The sequence below is a fragment of the Notamacropus eugenii genome, chromosome 3 (assembly GCF_028372415.1).
Source record: "Notamacropus eugenii isolate mMacEug1 chromosome 3, mMacEug1.pri_v2, whole genome shotgun sequence".
NCBI lineage: Eukaryota > Metazoa > Chordata > Mammalia > Diprotodontia > Macropodidae > Notamacropus > Notamacropus eugenii.
The window spans coordinates 273,847,761-273,866,308 of record NC_092874.1 but is presented as its reverse complement, the minus strand read 5'-3'; the positions used below and the strand labels follow the sequence as shown (position 1 = coordinate 273,866,308).

Sequence of the window (18,548 nt, the reverse complement as noted above, 5' to 3'; positions counted from 1 at the left end):
GCTAGTTTTGTCTCTGATTATTTATAAGTCAGCTTCTGGCTTTGCCAATACTTGTTCCTTTTAAAAGCTCAGTCAGATAGGTCAGTAATCATAGGACAATAAATTCTGAACAACAAAGGGTCTCTGTGGACAACTAATCGAACCCCTTCATTTTACAGATGAAGAAACTAAGGCTCAAAAGAAACTAAGGCTCAAAAATCATAGTATCATGAAATTAGAGCTAAAAGGTATCTCATAGTGTCCTTTATTTTATAGAAGGAGAAATTGAGGTTTAGAAAAGTTAAAAAAATTACCCACTGTCATGCAGATAGAAGGATTTGAACCCAGATTTTCTTATTCCAGACCCAGTATTTTTATATCAATATAATACTTTATCACCACGTTAGTACTTGTGGGTTGTAATTACAGAGCGCAGATACACTCTACCCTCTCCAAAATATTTTCACAGAGGAGCAGCAAGAGCAGCTAAAGGAAGCTACATACCCTTCAAAAGCTACTCATAGTAACAAGGCTTGGTAATGGTAAACAACTGTAGGAAACTATATGACTAGTTATGAGAGCAGCAGACCTTAGCACCTGGTAGACAATATGGCTGTAGATTCGATCCTGTCAAAATAGGTATTATGAAGAGCAAAAGTGGTGCTATCTCCTGTTTCCATTGTCATCTACCATCCAGACATCGGAAAGGTTTCATTTTGTGCCACTGTCGGGTCTCATTACAATCTCTGTCAGGAGAGAGAATTATAACAGGCCCATGATGCCAGCTATGGTTTTGTTCTCATTACAGGCTTTCATTCGTGGGATGAGGATGATAATAGGAATGGAATGTTGTGTAAAAACAGAGACCACTTTCCTGACAGTTGGAAATTAGTGATGAGAATGGAAAATGGCAGGGAAAAATTAATCTTTTTTTTTTTTTTTTGGTAAAAATTGTCCTCAAAAGAGAATGGTACTCAAGAAGAATCCATTGCTGTAGCAACATCAAAGCTAGAAGCAAAGGACATTTCATGGCCCTTCTTGTGAAGAGGAAATTCCCAAGCATTCTTTTTGCTTGCTGCCTTGGAAATACCTTGATCCTAAAAAACAGATCTCTTTAACCACAAAAAAAATGTGATTAGATTTAAAAATTGGCTGTCTATTGGAACTGGAAGTCACCACTCTATCTTCTGGCAGAAAATGGTCAACTGAATTTGTTGGTGTTGAATAGGATTTCGCCAATACAGTGACTAAGTACTACTAATGCATTTCAACAATTCAACCAATATGTCTTAAGTGCTTGATCATGGTAGAATTCTCTCTTTAATGCTATATGAAATCCAAAAAAGAAAAGGACATAGCTCTCATCTTCAGGAAGCTTACAATCAAATAGGGATGATCCTAACATGAATGATATCATGACACATTTATCATTGCTAGTACTTAAGAAAATTGCAATCAAATTTCTGAGGATGGAAACAAATCTAAGGGCTTATCATGTAGCAAGGTTTAGGGAAGGAATCTAGAAAGGCTTCATAGAATAGTTGAACCAAATCCACTTGGACTTTACTGTGTGAATAGTCAGGCCATACTCTTTTGAACAATTATGTATATCTCCCGTGAGACTCTACAGTGTTCTAGAACTAGATGCAATCAGTACAAAGTCATGAACTTTGTACTAGATGTCCTCCATCCTATTGGTAAACAACACTGGTATACCTTTCCCTTTTTTATGTCTTGACTGATAATTATGCTTATGATCAAAGGACTATTGAACAAACCTCTATTGCTGAAACTTTCAAGGAATCTTAAAAGGTTTCAATGTATAGAAAGGAAAGACTTTTTTAAATATTTATTTATTTATTTTTTTGTTTTCAACATTCATTTTCATAAAATTTTGAGTTCCAAATTTTCTCCCCACCTCTCCCCTTCCACCACCTCAAAACACTGTGCATTCTGATTACTCCTTCCCCCAATCTCCCCTGTCTTCTATCACTCCCCTCGCTTCCCTTATGCCCATCTTCTCTCTTTTCTTATAGAGCAAGACAGATTTCTATACCCCATTATCTGTATTTGGTATTTCCCAGTTGCATGAAAGAACAATTCTCAACACTCATTCCTAAAATTTTGAGTTCCAACTTTTTCCCCTTCCTTTCTCACCACTTATCCTCACTGAGAAGGTAAGCAATTCAATTTAGGCTATTTATGTGCAGCTTTGAAAAAGACTTCCATAATAGTTATATTGTGTAAGACTAACCATACTTCCTTTCATCCTATCCTGTCCCTCATTAATTCTATTCTCTCTATGATCTTGTCCCTCTCCAAAGTGTTTACTTCTAATTGCTCCCTCCTCCCATTTGCTCTCCTTTCTATAATTCCCCCCCACTCCACTTATCCCCTTCTCCCTACTTTTCTGTAGTGTAAGATAGATTTTCATACCAAATTGCGTGTGCATGTTATTCCCTCCTTAAGCCAAATGTGATGAGAGTAAGCTTCACTTTTTCCCTCTCACTTCCCCCCTTTTCCCCTCTATTGAAAAAGTTTTTTATTGCCTCTTTTATGAGAGAGAGTTTGCCCCATTCCATTTCTCCCTTTCTCCTTCCAATAAATACCTATCTCACTCCTTGATTTTTTTTTTAGACATCATCCCTTCCTATTCAACTCACCCTGTGCTCTCTGTCTATATATATTATATATATGTGTGTGTGTGTGTGTGTGTGTGTGTGTGTGTATAATCCCTCCAACTACCCAAATATTGAGAAAAGTTTCAAGAGTTACAAATATTATCTTTTCATGCAGGAATGTAAACAGTTCAACTTTAGTAAGTCCCTCAGGATTTCTCTTTTCTGTTTACCTTTTCATGCTTCTCTTGACTCTTGTGTTTGAAAGTCAAATTTTCTATTCAGCTCTGGTCTTTTCATCAAGAATGCTTGTAAGTCCTCTATTTCATTGAATGACCATTTTTCCCCCTGAAGTATTATCCTCAGTTTTGCTAGGGAGATGATTCTTGATTTTAATCCTAATTCCTTTGACTTCTGGAACATGTTCTAAGTCCTTTGATCCCTTAATGTAGAAGCTGCTAGATCTTCTGTTGTCCTGATTATATTTCCACAATACTCAAATTGTTTTTTTCTGGCTGCTTGTAATATTTTCTCCTTGACCTGGGAACTCTGGGATTTGGCTACAATATTTCTAGGAGGTTTTCTTTTTAGTTCTCTTTCAGGAAGTGATTGGTGGATTCTTTCAATATTTATTTTACTCCCTAGTTTTAGAATATCAGGGCAATTTTTCTTGATAATTTCATAAAGATGATATCTAGGTTCTTTTTTTTTGATCATGGCTCTCAGGTAGTCCCATAATTTTTAAATTATCTCTCCTGGATCTATTTTCCAGGTCAGTTGTTTTTCCAATGAAATATTTCACATTGTCTTTTACTTTTTCATTCTTTTGGTTTTGTTTTGTAATTTCTTGGTTTCTCATAATGTCATTAGCTTCCATGTGCTCCATTCTAATTTTTAAGGAACTGTTTTCTTCAGTGAGCTTTTGAACCTCCTTTTCCATTTGGCTAATTCTGCTTTTTAAAGCATTCTTCTCCTCATTGATTTTTTTGTACCTCTTTTGCTATTTGAGTTAGTCTATTTTTAAGGCAGTTATTTTCTTTAACATTTTTTGGGGTCTCCTTTAGCAAGCTGTTGACTCATTTTTCATGATTTTCTTGCATCACTCTCATTTCTCTTCCCAATTTTTCCTCCACCTCTCTTACTTGATTTTTAAAATCCTTTTTGAGCTCTTCCATGACCTGAGACTTGCAAATGTATTTTGGAGGTTTTGGGTGCAGAAGCCTTGACTTTTATGTCTTCCTTTAATTGTATGCCTTGTTCTGCGTCATCCAACAGGATGGAAGAAAATACCTGTTCACCAAGAAAGTAATCTTCTATAATCTTATTTTTTCCTTTTTTTAGGCATTTTCCCAGCAAGTTACTTGACTTTTGAGTCTTTTGTCAAGAGGAAGTTATACTCTAGGGACCTGCAAGTCCTCAGTTCCTCCAAGGTGGCACAATCAAGGGCTTGTGCACTGGGCTGGGAGCCACCACAAGCTTTTCTGCCCAGAATCTATGAGTAGAATTCCAGACCCTCCATCAGCTCCACCATGTCACCACTTTTCCTCACCCCAGGACTGCTGCTCAGTGCTGAGATCCAGATCAGCACCTTAATTCCCCCAGGGTTTTTAGGTGGAGGGCTCCAAAAATGGCCACTATTGCTGTCTCTGCAGCTGCAGTGACTGCTGCTGGCAGGGCCAGACCACATTCCTTTCTCACTCAGGTGAAAGATCTTTCTCACTGGTCTTTGAAGCTGTCTTTGGTGTTTGTGGGTTGAGCAATCTGGAAACTACAGCTGTTGCTGGGGATTCTGCTCCCTGAGGCCGACTCTGGTTCTATCCCTGCCATACTGTGCAGCCAAGGCTGGGCTGTACTCCACTCCACGCTCGGTGCAATAGACCTTTCCTGTTGGCCTTCCAGACTGTCTTGAGCTGGAAATCTCTTTCACTGTCGTTTTGTGGCTTCTTTTGCTCTAAAATTTGCTTAGAGTCATTTTTACAGGTATTTTATGGGTTATGGGGGAGAGCTTTTACAGATTTGTCCTTCTACTCTGCCATCTTGGCTCCATCCTAGGAAAGACATTTTTTGAAAGTTAGGTTTTAAGGTGACATTTTACTATACTGAATCAAATGCTTTTTAAAATTGTCAACAAATAATAAATATAGTTCTTATGTTCCATAGGATCTTGTGTTCTATATCTTTCATCTTATGTTCTATGAGATCTTATATTCTATATCTTTCTTTTTTTCTGTGCATCAGTCAGTTGTGGAATTTTAAAGTATGAACCACTGTAGACCATCACTTGTAAAGACTTCTCTATCCTACTGATATTTTTTATAGAAAATATCTTCAGTTTGTTCAGAGATGATTCCAATAAAGATTGTGTATAAATGGGAAAACTGCACAATAAGATGAAAATTTTTGAAATTCTCTCATTCATTTTTTTCAGTATTAATAAATATTAATTCAGTATTAATAAGGTTTGGCATTTCCCCCCTGTCCTCCAAGACACATACACATACAACTTCAGTATCTTTTTCTCTTTCAACTACCTTATGTATTGTCCCTTCAATGCCTTCACAATTGGGTAGCCTCCAGAACAAAGCCTTTCCATATTCACTTGGTCTAATCTAGGTGATTTTCCCAATTTTATTCTTATTCATACCATTCTATCTCTCCTATAAGTACATCTTCTACTGAGATGTCAGATGCCATGTATAGGGGCTCCTTCCACTGTCCTTGATGATGAAAATAGTTTGTATAAGAATCTTTCCAGATCTTTTCCATTCTTCTTCTGTTTGTTGCTTTTTTTCCTCTCATTTTCATCCATAAATGTCCCTGGACTTGCATTGTTTAGTAAGGTCATTTGCCAGTCTTTCTTTAAATTGGTTTTATTCTCTACCACTTCCCTCTGATTTATAAGTCTGTTCTGTTCACAATCATACAGCAATCAATCAATCAGTCAAAAGCATTTATTAAGGATCCACTGTGTACCAGGCACTGTGCTCTGTACTGGGGGTACAAAAAGAGTCAAAAGATCATCCTTGATCTCAAAAAGCTCACAATCTAATAGTGAGACAACAAGCAAATACACATCTACTTATGCATATTGTTTTTCATAAGACTTTGCAAAAAAGCTTATATTCTAAACTGTTATTGCCGTTGGTTACTATTATTCTCCATTTGGCAAATAAGTCAAGCATATGTTTCACTTTTTTTGGTCTTTGTGCTTCAATCATTCATTTATATGAGTTAAACTTGTATATTAGAACTGGTATAAGTACCATTTGTGTTTTCTATTTCCCACTTTTCATGATTAATTACTCATTTAAATAGTTCAGGACTAAACTGCTTTAATTATGCAACATACCTTTTTTCTTATTTATTCTAGCATTATATTAATTCTGATCTTTGAATAATAATCACCTTTGAATCCTTGGGCAAAGTCACTTAAATTCTCTGGTCTTAAGTTTCCTTATCTATAAAATGAGAGAGTATACTTAATGACCTCTTGGGTCCCTTCTATCTTTAAATCTATGACCCTATCAATCTAGTCCTTAAATTCAGTAGTAATCTAGTGTCACTGATAGGTTCTCCATGGAAGAGAGAAACAATGTGCTCTGCAAATGAAAAAAGTTAATTGAAGAATACCCTAGGAAACGGGAACCTGAACGGGAACTTGCCCCTTTCCTATCAGAACCAAAAGATCATAGTAGAGATAAATGAAAATATTCACATTGTAGGGGAGAAGGACTAGTTTCTTTAAAGGAGTAGAGGTAATAAAGTTTCTCTACTTCCCATAACCCATCCTATCTTTTCTCTCCCAGGAAGTCACATGTCTTCTGTAAAGTGGCAATGGCAAGGAGCATCTATGAAATGGTCCTCGAATTTCCTTTCTCTTTGGACATTCTTGCTTACCTTGTATTAGTTATCAATTACCAACATGCCTAGGAAAGATTCTGGATTCACCCCTCACTTATTAAACATTGTCAAAAAAGTTATGATCTTCAGTCTATACTTTTGGCATAAGAGTTGCTTTGAGATTCTTACTGAAGAAAGAGAAAAGGCGAGGATGTACACTGTAAGCATCTGGCGTACAAGAAAATTCTGCATTAAAGCTATTGATGTAGCTGCTCATATTCTGTGGTTGTGTCAGGGAAAGTAGACATAAGAAGACTCTTTTATTCACATGAAAAGGAGGCCATTGCTGTGCAGAAACCACGTACATTTGTTGAACCCCTTACTTTATCTGAGAGGGGGTTCAGGGCAAGGAATGACTTTTTATCACTGAAAACCTTCAGCACTTAATAGGGAAAGAAATGAACTGGCAATCTAAGAAGAGTAAGAAAAGGGCCTTTAAGCCACTGGAAATATACCTGAACAATTTCATTAAGATATAGAAAAATGAGGCAGTCTTTTTTTCTATTCATTTACAATTGATTCTTAATTTTCTTTGTTAGTAGAAGTCCTGCCACAATGGATAAATCAAAGGGCTTAGACAGCAAGATGTGAGTTCACATCCTTCCTCTGACCTATTAGCTATTTGACCCCAGAAAAGGCCTTTATGATCTCAGTACCTCAAGATATTCCCTGGACTAATTTAATGAGTCAAAAACAATGATGGGAATATTTGTTTTCTTGTCTCTCTCATTAGATTGGGAGCTCCTTGAGGGCAGGGACCATATTTTCCCTTTTTTTTGTATTCCCAATGGCTTAAAAGGTTCCTTTATTTCAGTCTTTGTTGTGTTTTTCTGTTTGAAATTTGTGAAAAGTCAAAACTCTTATTGTATTCATTTACTCAGGCAGTTGATGAACATTTATTAAGTGATTACTATGTTCCAGAAACTGAGCAAATAGAGAAAAACACAGAAAGAGAAACACAAGATCATCCTTGTCCCTTAAGGTGATTAAAATCTAATGGGGGAGATATCAAGCAAAAAAATATATACAAATAAATTACAGATGATATAAATTGGAAATAATTGACAGAGAGAAGACTTTAGAGTTAAATGGAGCTGGAACAGGTTTCCTGAAGAAGTTGGGACTTTTAGCTGGGACTTAAAGGGAATCAGGAAAGCAATGGGCAGAGAAGAAGAGATAGAGAGCATTCCAGTTATGGGAGATAGAGAAAATGCCCTGAGCCAAGATGGAGGGTTCCCATTTAAAAAATAATTTTGTTTAGTTGTGTCCAACTCTTCATGACCTCATTTGGGGTTTTTCTGGCAAAGATACTAGAGTGGTTTGCTATTTTATTCTCTAGCTCATTTTACAGTGAGAAAATTGAGGCACACAGTGACTTGCCCAGGGTCACAGAGCTAGTAACTGTCTGAAGTCAGATTTGGATTCAGGAAGATGAGTCTTCCTGACTCCAGGCCTGGCATTCTGTCCACTGTACCACCTAGCTGTCCCTAAATAATAAAAAACAGTGATAGTAACTGGCACCATAAACTGCCAATAGGTGTCATTATCCCCATTTTACAGTTGAAGAAAGTGAGGGTAAAGAGTTTAACTTACTTGCCTGAGGCCAAACAGCCAGTAAGTGACTGAGACAAAATTCAAACTTAACGGTTTTGACTCCAGGTCCAGCATTCTATCCACAATGCCTTAATAGGATTCAATAAATGTTTGTTCAATCAAATCAAATTGCACAGGGGCTGTGAAGTTTCTTTCTCTAATAATAAATTACAGAAATCTTTAAAAGAAATGTTTCAAGAAGTCCTCATGGAGGAATCTGGTCATCTGCTCATCTCTGCTGATTCTGAAATCTCTGAAAATTGTTTCTTCTGGCCTCTACTGTTGTTTAATGGTCACTAGGATAAAAAAAGGTAGTCAGGGCCCAAACTGAAACCTGAACTCAGTACATACAGGCAGAACTACTCACTTCTAAGATTGAAGGACAATAGAATTTCAGTACTGGAAGGTAATTTTAAAATTATACAGCCTGACTTTTCTCATTTTAGAGATATAGAAACAGAAGCACCAAGGGGTGAAGTACATACCCTCCAGCTACACTATGAATTAGTTTCAGAACCAAATCTAAAACTAAGATTTCCTAATTCTCCCAGATGGGTCTCAGAGGAGTCCTGGAGACCCTTTCAGAGAGTTTGCCCAATCAAAACAATTTTCATCATATTACTAAGACATTAGATAGCTTTCCCATTCTCATTCTCTCATAAATGATAAATACATATAAATTGCATGAACAAAAATTCTTTGAGTTCCTCAATGATTTTTGAGCTTAAAGAGGTTGTGAGATCAAAATCTCTGGTAATCACTAAATTATAACATTCAACTCTGTATTGTTATTCCTTCCTGTGTCTTTGGTGTTCCTTTCTATCCTTTTTTTTTTTTTAAAAGAAATTGCAAATCTAATTTGTCCTATTTTTATCATGCTCCCGACCCTTGTTCATAGACCTATCCTCTTAAAAAGTTTCATGACTCACATCAATCTTATTGTCCCATTGTATAACCCTTGGGGACAAAGTCTATGCTTCAAATGTCAAGTGAGTGGAGAAGAGTGAGCTATAGGAGATAGCAAGGAGAAGGTCCCCAAGATTTGTCAATGGATGAGATATGGTGGGGAGTGGAGTAAGATTACAGCATTGAGGGATTCAAGAATGACATCCTATACAGCTAGAAGAATGGCAGAGTCTTTGATAGGAGCAGGAATATTAGAAAGAGACGTAAGGTTGAGTATTTATAAAATATTAGTCTAGCCCTATTTTCCCCTAAAATTGCTCTCCAAATTTCCTAGTAGTTTCTGATAAATAAGAAGTCTTTGTCTCAGTAATTTTTGGTTCTCAGTTGGCAAAAGAGTTTGACATGAGGTTCAGTTGTTTCTGATTCTTGGCTTAACTTAAAAAGTTTCATTGATGAGAGTTTCAACTTTTCTTTTAACCAGGACCAAATACTTTGGATGAGGATTGTGCCATGATTCACTTTGAGATGTAATGTTGCCAGAGTTGCTTCATTCTTACTTTTCTTTTGTTTTTATTCATTCTCTTATCATTTGTAAAAGGTGGTTGTTAGACTTGATGACCTCAAATATTTCTTCTGGCTTTAAATCTGTGAACCTATGATCCTTTCTGACCATGAGCATTAGATAGATGGATAGATAGATAAATAGATAGACAGACAGACAGACAGACAGACAGACAGACAGATAGACAGACAGATAGATAGATAGATAGATAGATAGATAGATAGATAGATAGATAGATAGATAACTGTATTTCAATATCATTGGTTTCCCTTGTAATTCTATGTATTTTATTGTATGCATTTAAAAACATTATTCTAAGGGGACCAGAGGCTTCATCTGACTGCCAAAGAAATCCAAGCCAAGAAAAATAGATTAAAAAAAGAAGAGGCTAAGAACCCCTATATCAGAGGGAGATAGCACATATAAGTGAATGGTCATCAGGAAAGGTGAATTCATAGGGATAGTGAGTGAAGGTAGGAAGTCATAAGATAATCAATGATTTTGTCTTCCTATAAGTAAGAGCAGAATAGATTTGATGATTATTTCCAGAGTATAAGGAGTAGAACATCTATGTGGCAGGTAAAGGAGACTGGCATGATAAAGTAACTAGGATCTTACCCATAGAATCATAATAGGATCATAGATTTAGAGCTGAATTTCTCCAAAAGATCACTGAATCTAACACCTTCATTTTGTACATTAAGAAACTGAGGCATGGTGAAATTAAATACCTTGCTAAGCAATGGTCATATAGCTAGTAAGTATCCAAGTTGGGATCTGAACAGTTCTGCTCATATACAACTACATCTCACCAATCATCATGGTCCTAGAGCTATAGAGAGAGAGATTAATTTGGGAAGGTCCAAGGCACAAGTGGCAGGATGCAGCATAGGAAGAAACTGACATGGTCAGATAACTTGCCTGACTTGATATAGTGAGCATCCACCACATGGACTGACAGGCAAGATATGGGGCTCCAACTAAGTTGAGAGACTGAGGGAGAGTTGTTGATTTGCTTCCTAGGAGCACAAAACCAAACAAAAAATACAAAACAATACAAGACTTTGTTAACAATTCAACACTCAAATTATGTTTACTTACTTCTTCAATTACATTATAGCTCAGTTCTGATTCATTCAAATAACAAATTCCCTGAAATGGTTCCATTATCAAATTGCACTGCATATTTCTAGAATCATATTGCACTGCATATGTCTAGAATCAATGACCATATTTCACACAATTATAACTTTTTAGGTACTATTATGATCCCCATTTTACAGATTAGGAGACTAAGGAAAATAGGGGTTAAGTGGCTTGCCTAGATCACATAGCTAAAAAGTGTCTAAAGTGTCTGAGGTTGAATGAGGACAAGTCAAGTCTTTCTAACTCAAGGTCCAATGTTCTGTCCACTGCACCACCTAACTGCCCCTAGATTGATGGTCACTAGTGAAATATAAGCTCTTTGTGGCTAGACTGTTTCTCTTTTTGTCCTTGTATCTCTAGTGTCTGGCACATAGAAGATATTTATTATATGGTTGATGAATTGGATTCCACGTGGATTCTGGATAGAGTAAACAGCTTTAGTAAAGGGGGAGGCAAAAAGGAGGGGAGAAAATTGATGGGCATGTTGAGTAAGTAGTACACAGGTCCCTATGACTAGAACGGAGGGAACATAAAGATGAATACTAGGAATGTCTGTCCTTCCTTCCTTCCTTCCTTCCTTCTTTCCTTCCTTCCTTCCTTCCTTCCTTCCTTCCTTCCTTCCTTCCTTCCTTCTTTCTTTCCTTCTTTCTTTCTTTCTTTCTTTTTGTAAATTGCATCTCTGCTAAGGATAGACCATCCCTCTTTGCACTGGCATATATTTCAAAAGATCTGTGTACCACTCACAAGTAAAAATGAGACCTAGAGTATTTGGACAACATACTCTGGGAAATTTAGTAATGTCTTTCTAAAATACACACACATATATGTATATATACACATACTCATATATTTATGTGTGCCTGTGTGTGTTTGTACATTTCTCCTACCCTTCAATTTATACTTCTCTCTTCACCCAACTAGAATTTTTGTTGATATTGCAAACCTACCTACCCTATCATTTACACAATTCCTCACACTTAGCAGCACATGTAAACAAGGGACTGAACTCACTACCTTGTAAATCCTTCAAGTCCAGAGTCAGAGGTCTGGAGACAAAGCTTTGTGCAGAAACAAACTCTCTCACCATTGGTATTTGCCCCTGACTTCCATTACACTCTGCCTTTTATTTCAAAGTATATGAATAATAGATGACAACCAAGGTGAATAAAGTATTATGCAATGTCTAGCTAAAAAAATAGAGAGAGTGGCATTCCAAGATACAAGAGTTTATTTCCAGGCTGAGCTTTACTTGACATCGTGAAGTATTTGACTTTGTGAATAGAGAAAAAAACTATGGCAGACTTTTAAGATTCTGTGGACAAAAAACAATGAACACATTACATGAGCTGTAACTAGCATGGGACCAATTATTCTTTGGCTTAGGGTACTTGCATTCCCCCTTAAAGGGGGGATGTGTATGTGCTTCTTCCTAACAATCATCACCTTTCCCACACTTCATCTCATTGTCCTCAACAGTATTCTACTCAGAAGCCACCAGCTGCCACTCCCAGGTCCAATCCCTAGGGGATTTCTCTCTCTGGACTCTCTCTTCCCAGCAGAATTACACTCATTGTTCTCCTCACCATTGTATTCTCCCTCCCTATTGAATATTCTCTGCATCACTGAATAAAATTGCCTCTGCTCCTTGATCTTTGCCCCTTAGTATAAGTACTCCAGGCACTTTTATACAACTTTATACAAGAGAAGTTGAGCCTCTTTCTATTGAAATGAGAATATGAAATTGGCATCCACTTTAGCAAATTTCCACCTTTGTTGTTGAAGTCTCCTCTGATGACTGCAGCTAACAATAATACCCTCCCATTCTGAATTTCTCAATCCATAGAATATTAGATCTGGAGGGGCCTTAGAAATTGCCTAGCCCAAGCTTCTCATTTCATGGAGGAGAAACCTGAGACATAGAGGAGTGAAATGATTTGTCCAAGATCATTCAGGTACTGGCAGTGCTGGTCTGGTATAAGAAACCAGGTCTCCAGGCTCCTAAAGGTCTTTCCAATTCAATAAATTCAGAATCATTTGCTTTCAATTTTTTTTTTCTATTTGACAAACATTGATTAAGAACCTAGTATTGAAGGGGCAGAGCCAAGATGGCAAAGTAACAACACAGACTTGTTAGCTGTCTCCCCACAAACCCAGCCAAAAACCTGTAAAAAATGAGTCTAAAAAAATTTTGGAGTTGCAGAACCCACTGAAAGACAGAATGAAGCAAATCTGTAGTCCAAGACAGCCTGGAAGCTCGACAGAAGCATCTATTGCACTGCACTGGGAGCAGATCACAGTCCAGTTTGGGACAGATGGCACAGACAAGACCTGAGCAGGCCTGGAGGGACTGAATCTCTGGCAGTTTACAGACTTTATGACTCCAAAACACCAAGGACAAATTGGAATGTCAGTTGAAAAAACTTGTGGGACCTGTGTGAGAGAGTAGAGCGATAAGGTCCCAGTCCCAGCCCCAAGGTGGAGGATGGGGTGGAAAAGTTCACAGAGGAGGAGTCCATGGCAGCAGCAAGCAGCAGCAGGGGAGGCAGCAGCGACTGTTTCTGGAGCTCTTGACCCACAGAATGTGGAGAGATTCACCAGCTGACAATATACCCTCCACCACCACTGGAAGCAGAGAACTACCTTGACAGAGCTTAAAAGTCAAGAAAATAACTAGGGAAATGAGCAAAAACTGTAAAAAGAATCAGACTATACATTCTTCTTGTAATATGATATTCCAGAAGACAAAGGAGCTAATATTAAAACTAAGAATCACCAATCCAGTAAAACTGAGTATAATATTTCAGGGGAAAAAATGGCCATTCAATGAAATAGAGGACTTTCAAGCATTCCTGATGAAAAGACCAGAGCTGAATAGAAAACCTGACTTTCAAACCTAAAAATCAAGAGAAGCATGAAAAGGTAAACAGGAAAGAGAAATCATAAGGGACTTACTAAAGTTGAACTGTTTACATTCCTACATGGAAAGACAATATTTGTAAGTCTTGAAACTTTTTTCAGTATTTGGGTAGTTGGTGGGATCACATACACACACACATATATACATACATACATATATATGTATATATATACATATGTGTATATATATATACATATATATGTGTGTATATATATATATATATATATATATATATATATATATATATATATATATATATATATATATATATATATATATATATATATATATATATATGGAGAGAGAGAGACAGAGAGCACAGGGTGAGTTGAATAGGAAGAGATCATATCTTAAAAAAATAAAATTAAGGGGTGACAGAGGAATAGATTGGGAGGAGAAAAGGAGAAATGAAATGTGGTAAATTATCTCTCATAGAAGAGGCAAGAAAAAGACTTTTCAATGGAGAGAACAAGAGAGGAGATGAGAGGGAAAATGTGAAGCTTACTCTTATCACATTTGACTCAAGGAAGGAATAAAATGCACACTCATTTTGGTATGAAAACCTATCTTACAATACATGAAAATAGGGGAGAAGGGAATAAGCAGGGTGAGGGGGATGATGGAATGGAGGGCAATGAGAGGAGGGAGCAATTAGAAGTCAACACTATTGGGGAGGGACAAGGTCAAAAGAGAGACTAGAAGAAATGGGGAGCAGGATAGGATGGAGGGAAATATAGTCTTACACAACTTGACTATTATGGAAGTTATTTGCAAAACTACACATATATAGCCTATATTTTATTGCTTGCTTTCCCAACAGGGATGGATGGGGAGAGAGGAAGGAGGAGAAGTTTTAACTCAAAGTTTTAGGAACAGCTGTTGAGTATTGTTTTTGCATACAGCTGGGAAATAAGAAATACAGGTAACGGGGCATAGAAATTTATCTTGCCCTACAGGACAAAAGAGATGATGGAGATAAGGGAAGGGAGGGATATTAGAAGAGAGGAGAGATTGGTGGTAGGGGTTATTAGAATGCTCGGTGTCTTGGGGTGAGGGGGAGGGGAGAGATGGGGAGAAAATTTGGAACTCAAATTTTGTGCAAATGATTGTTGAAAACTTAAAATAAATAAATAAATTTAAAAAATTGTTTTTATGCACAACTGTGTAATAAGATATACAAGCAAAGAGTATAGAAATCTCTCTTATCCTATAATAAAATAGAGAGAATGGGGATAAGACAAGGGAGGGATGTGAGAGAAGGGAGGGCAGATTGGGGAAAGTTGTAAATCAGAATGCACGCTATTTTGGGTTGGGCACAAGGGAGAGATGTGGAGAAAATTTGGAACTCAAAATCTTGTGGAAGTAAATGTCAAAAACTAAAAATAAATAAATTTAAAATGAAAAAAAGAACCTACTATTGATTAAAAATCCAGGCACCCAGGAATACAATGCCGAAAAATGACACAGTCTCAGTCCTCCAATATAATGATGTATTGGGAAGATGTTCATTGATGTTCATCTGTTCATCCTGGTAACCTCATCATTCTGTTTGGATGTAGGATCACACTGATGAAGAGGGTCAAAATAAGTTTTAAGAGGAAAATGATTCCTCTCAATCCAATCTGCCTCAATGATGGACATAATTAATAAGCAGATGATTGTTAAATAATTGTTAACACTGCCACTTCTAATTAAAATGGTAGGTGAAATTCTTCCTGGATTTATTTCATGAATTTCCATTTAATATATGTCAACAAGTTTTTATTAAGTACCTGCTATATAACAAACATTGTGCAAAGAACCAAGGAGAAAAGGCTTATGATAACTTCATCCCTACTTTCAAGGACTTTGCATTCAATAAGGGGGAATAACATATACATACATAAATATATAGGGATAAGAACTAGATTTGTGATTTTATTAGGGTAAGGAATTTGCTACCAATGTATATTAGCACTTTTCCAGTAATTCTTAGTCTTTGGGAATTGCCTAGAGCACAGAAAATTTAAGTGACTTTCCCAGGGTCACATAGCCAGGTTGAATCAAAGGAGAAATCCAGGCTGGGAAGGGAGTCAGAGAGACTTCCTGGCTGGCTTTCTCTCTACTACACCACACCATCTTTCAAAATATATGTATATACATATATACATACATACATACATATATATACACATACATACATATGAAGAGAGAGAGACTGAGAGAGAAACTGACATAAAGAGAGAGACAGACAGAGAGAGAGAGACAGAGAGAGAAATTAAATGGCCTGGCAGTTCTTGTGACCGTACTAACTTATGAGATGAATGACATTATTATTATGATTATTATCATTATTTAACAAATGTGGTCATTAAGGGATTCTTAGAAGTGTTACTCTATGTAATGTACATAAGAAATTCAGAGACAGATAAAGGATAACATACTTTTCTTAAGGAGGTTACAATCTAATGGGGAAAAAGACACAAAGACTATTAACTGTGTTATAAAGGAGAGGACCAAGCAACGAAAAATCAGTTCTCTGGCAAAGTCCCAGGAAAAGTTGCAGGGAGTAGTTTCCACCTGTATTGGATTTTTAAAGACTTTAACAGAGAACAAAATAGAGAAGGTTGAAGAGTGCATGTGAGGCATGTGGGATGCTGTAACTTAAAATATGCGCATCAGAAAGGGTGAATCAAAAGTGGACAGAGAAGAGTAGTCCAATTTGACTGAAGTGTAGAGTAAAAAAGTATCATTGAATCTTGGTAATGCAAGAGACATTAGTTATCTAGACTAATTTATACATGACAGGAATTCTCCCATATAGCCTCCCTGACAAATAGTCATTCATTCTTTGCTTGAAGACCTCCAAGAGGAGTGAGTCTGCTTACCTCCAGATTCAGCCTGTGGCACTTTTGGATAATTCTAAGAGTAAAATCTTATTTTATTGCAATTTCTACCTATTGTCATATCATTCATTTAGTCAATAAACTCTAGTGGCTCCCTTCTACCTACAGAATCAAATACAAAACCCTTTATTTGACTTTTAAGCTCCTTTAAAACCAGGTCTCCTCCCACCTTTTAGTCTCCTTATATCTTACCCACCTCCACTTACTCTGTGTTCCAATGACTCTGGCCTCTGTCCTCTTACTCTTACAAGACATTTCATCTGCTTCCTCTATGAATTTTTCCTGGCTGTTGCTCTTCATCTCTGTCTCCTGGTTTCTCTGGCTTCTTCTAAATCTCAGTGAAAATCCCACCTTCTACAAGAAGCTTTCCTCAATCCTCCTCACTGCTAATAATTTCCCTCTGTTAATTATCTCCATCCTGTATTTATCTAGTTTGTATATAGCTGTTTTTGCATTATTTTCCCCACTAGACTGTGACCTCCTAGAGAACAGGAACTGTCTTTGTATCCTCAGCAACAAGGACAGCACCTAGTGCATTGAAGGTACTTAATAGATGCTTGTTGACTTGACTTGATAAAAGTATTGATCAGCACAGGATAATATATATATATATATATATATATGTGTGTGTGTGTGTGTGTGTGTGTGTGTGTGTATATATATATATATATATATATATATATATATGAAACCATGGGAGTAGAACACCTTTCTCAAAACAAACATTAGTGATGACTCCTTCCATTCACTCATTCAACCATTTTCTCACTAATCCAACTATACTGTAATTTATCCCTAGTATTCCACAGGGAAAACATGACATACTTTATTACATGTCTTATTGACATTCAGATATGCAACATCTGTATTAATCCTTTGATCTAGAAGTCTACCAATGTCAAAAAAGAAAATGAGGTTAGTGCATTATGACCTGCTTTTGATGAAGTCATTCTTGTTTTACTACTCATTTTTCTTTTTCTCAGTTCTCACAAAGACATTTTAGAATTTCACCAGGAATCAAAGTCAATCTCACAACTCATTGATTTGGAGACAATACTTTCTGTCATTTCATGTAAATGGGCCAGTTGGCTAAGACTCAGTTCTTTGGTCCCTTTCTCTATGATTTTTCAAAGAACGCCAACAGAGAGTTTTGAGCCAGATTGCTCTTAACCTTGAAATCCAGACTGAGGATTTTATCATTTATTCAGGAGATGATGGAGAACGAGTGAAAGTTTAGGAGAAGATCAGTAATGCAATCAGAGTGGTACATTAGGAATTGATTAGAGTAAGGTCATATTGGGCGAAAAAAAGGCCAGTTTGGGAACTATTATAATAATCTACATAAGAAATGATGAGGGCTTGAGAAACAGTTGCTACAGTGGAAGTTAAGAAGAAGAAATGGATGCCAGATATACGTCAGAGGTAGACTCAAAAGGAGTTGGCAAGTGATTGGATGGGGGATGGTGAGGTAGAGGGAAGTCCCATGATGACTTTAGTGGTACCATATGTGTTATCTCATAGATGCCTATAGGTTTAGAATTGGCGGGGACTTCGGAAATCATCTAGGCCAACACCCTTATTTTTATATATGAGAAAAATGAGGCCAAAGGAGTTTAAATAACTGGCCCGAGATCATTTCTGTCTTCCAAATCAGACTGGATCCATGCTGTTTCTAATGACTTTTCTATCTACTGTTGCATACTGGAACACCTACCCAATCCAAATTCAGCAAATATTTCATAGCCATAGTTGATACTGAGGGAAGTATAGAGTATAACAATAATCCCTGCCCTCATAGAGTTTATACTTCAGTAGCAACAAACTTATATGACCATCTACCATAGAAGTTTAAAAACTGAATGTTTTGTGAAATCTGAAGATGAAGGTCATTACCATATTCATGATGGATTTAGGAAAGCCTGCTAGAGGGTGTGGCATTTGAATTGGGTTTTAATACCATTTAAAATCCTCCTTTCCACCAGAAGTCTTTTCTGATTTTCCTTAATTCTAGTGCCTTCCCCCATCCAGTATTCCTAAATTTA

At 36.8% G+C, this 18,548-nt stretch overlaps 1 long non-coding RNA gene across 1 annotated transcript in view; it reads right to left on the bottom strand.

Annotated features, from left to right (window-relative positions):
* Positions 1-2,305: 2,305 nt before the first annotated feature.
* The window catches only part of LOC140534479 (uncharacterized), a 141,994-nt gene continuing 125,751 nt past the window's right edge, over positions 2,306-18,548 (bottom strand). The window contains exon 3 of the long non-coding RNA XR_011977329.1: positions 2,306-4,645. This is a non-coding gene — a long non-coding RNA (uncharacterized lncRNA). The remainder of the gene's footprint in view (positions 4,646-18,548) is intronic.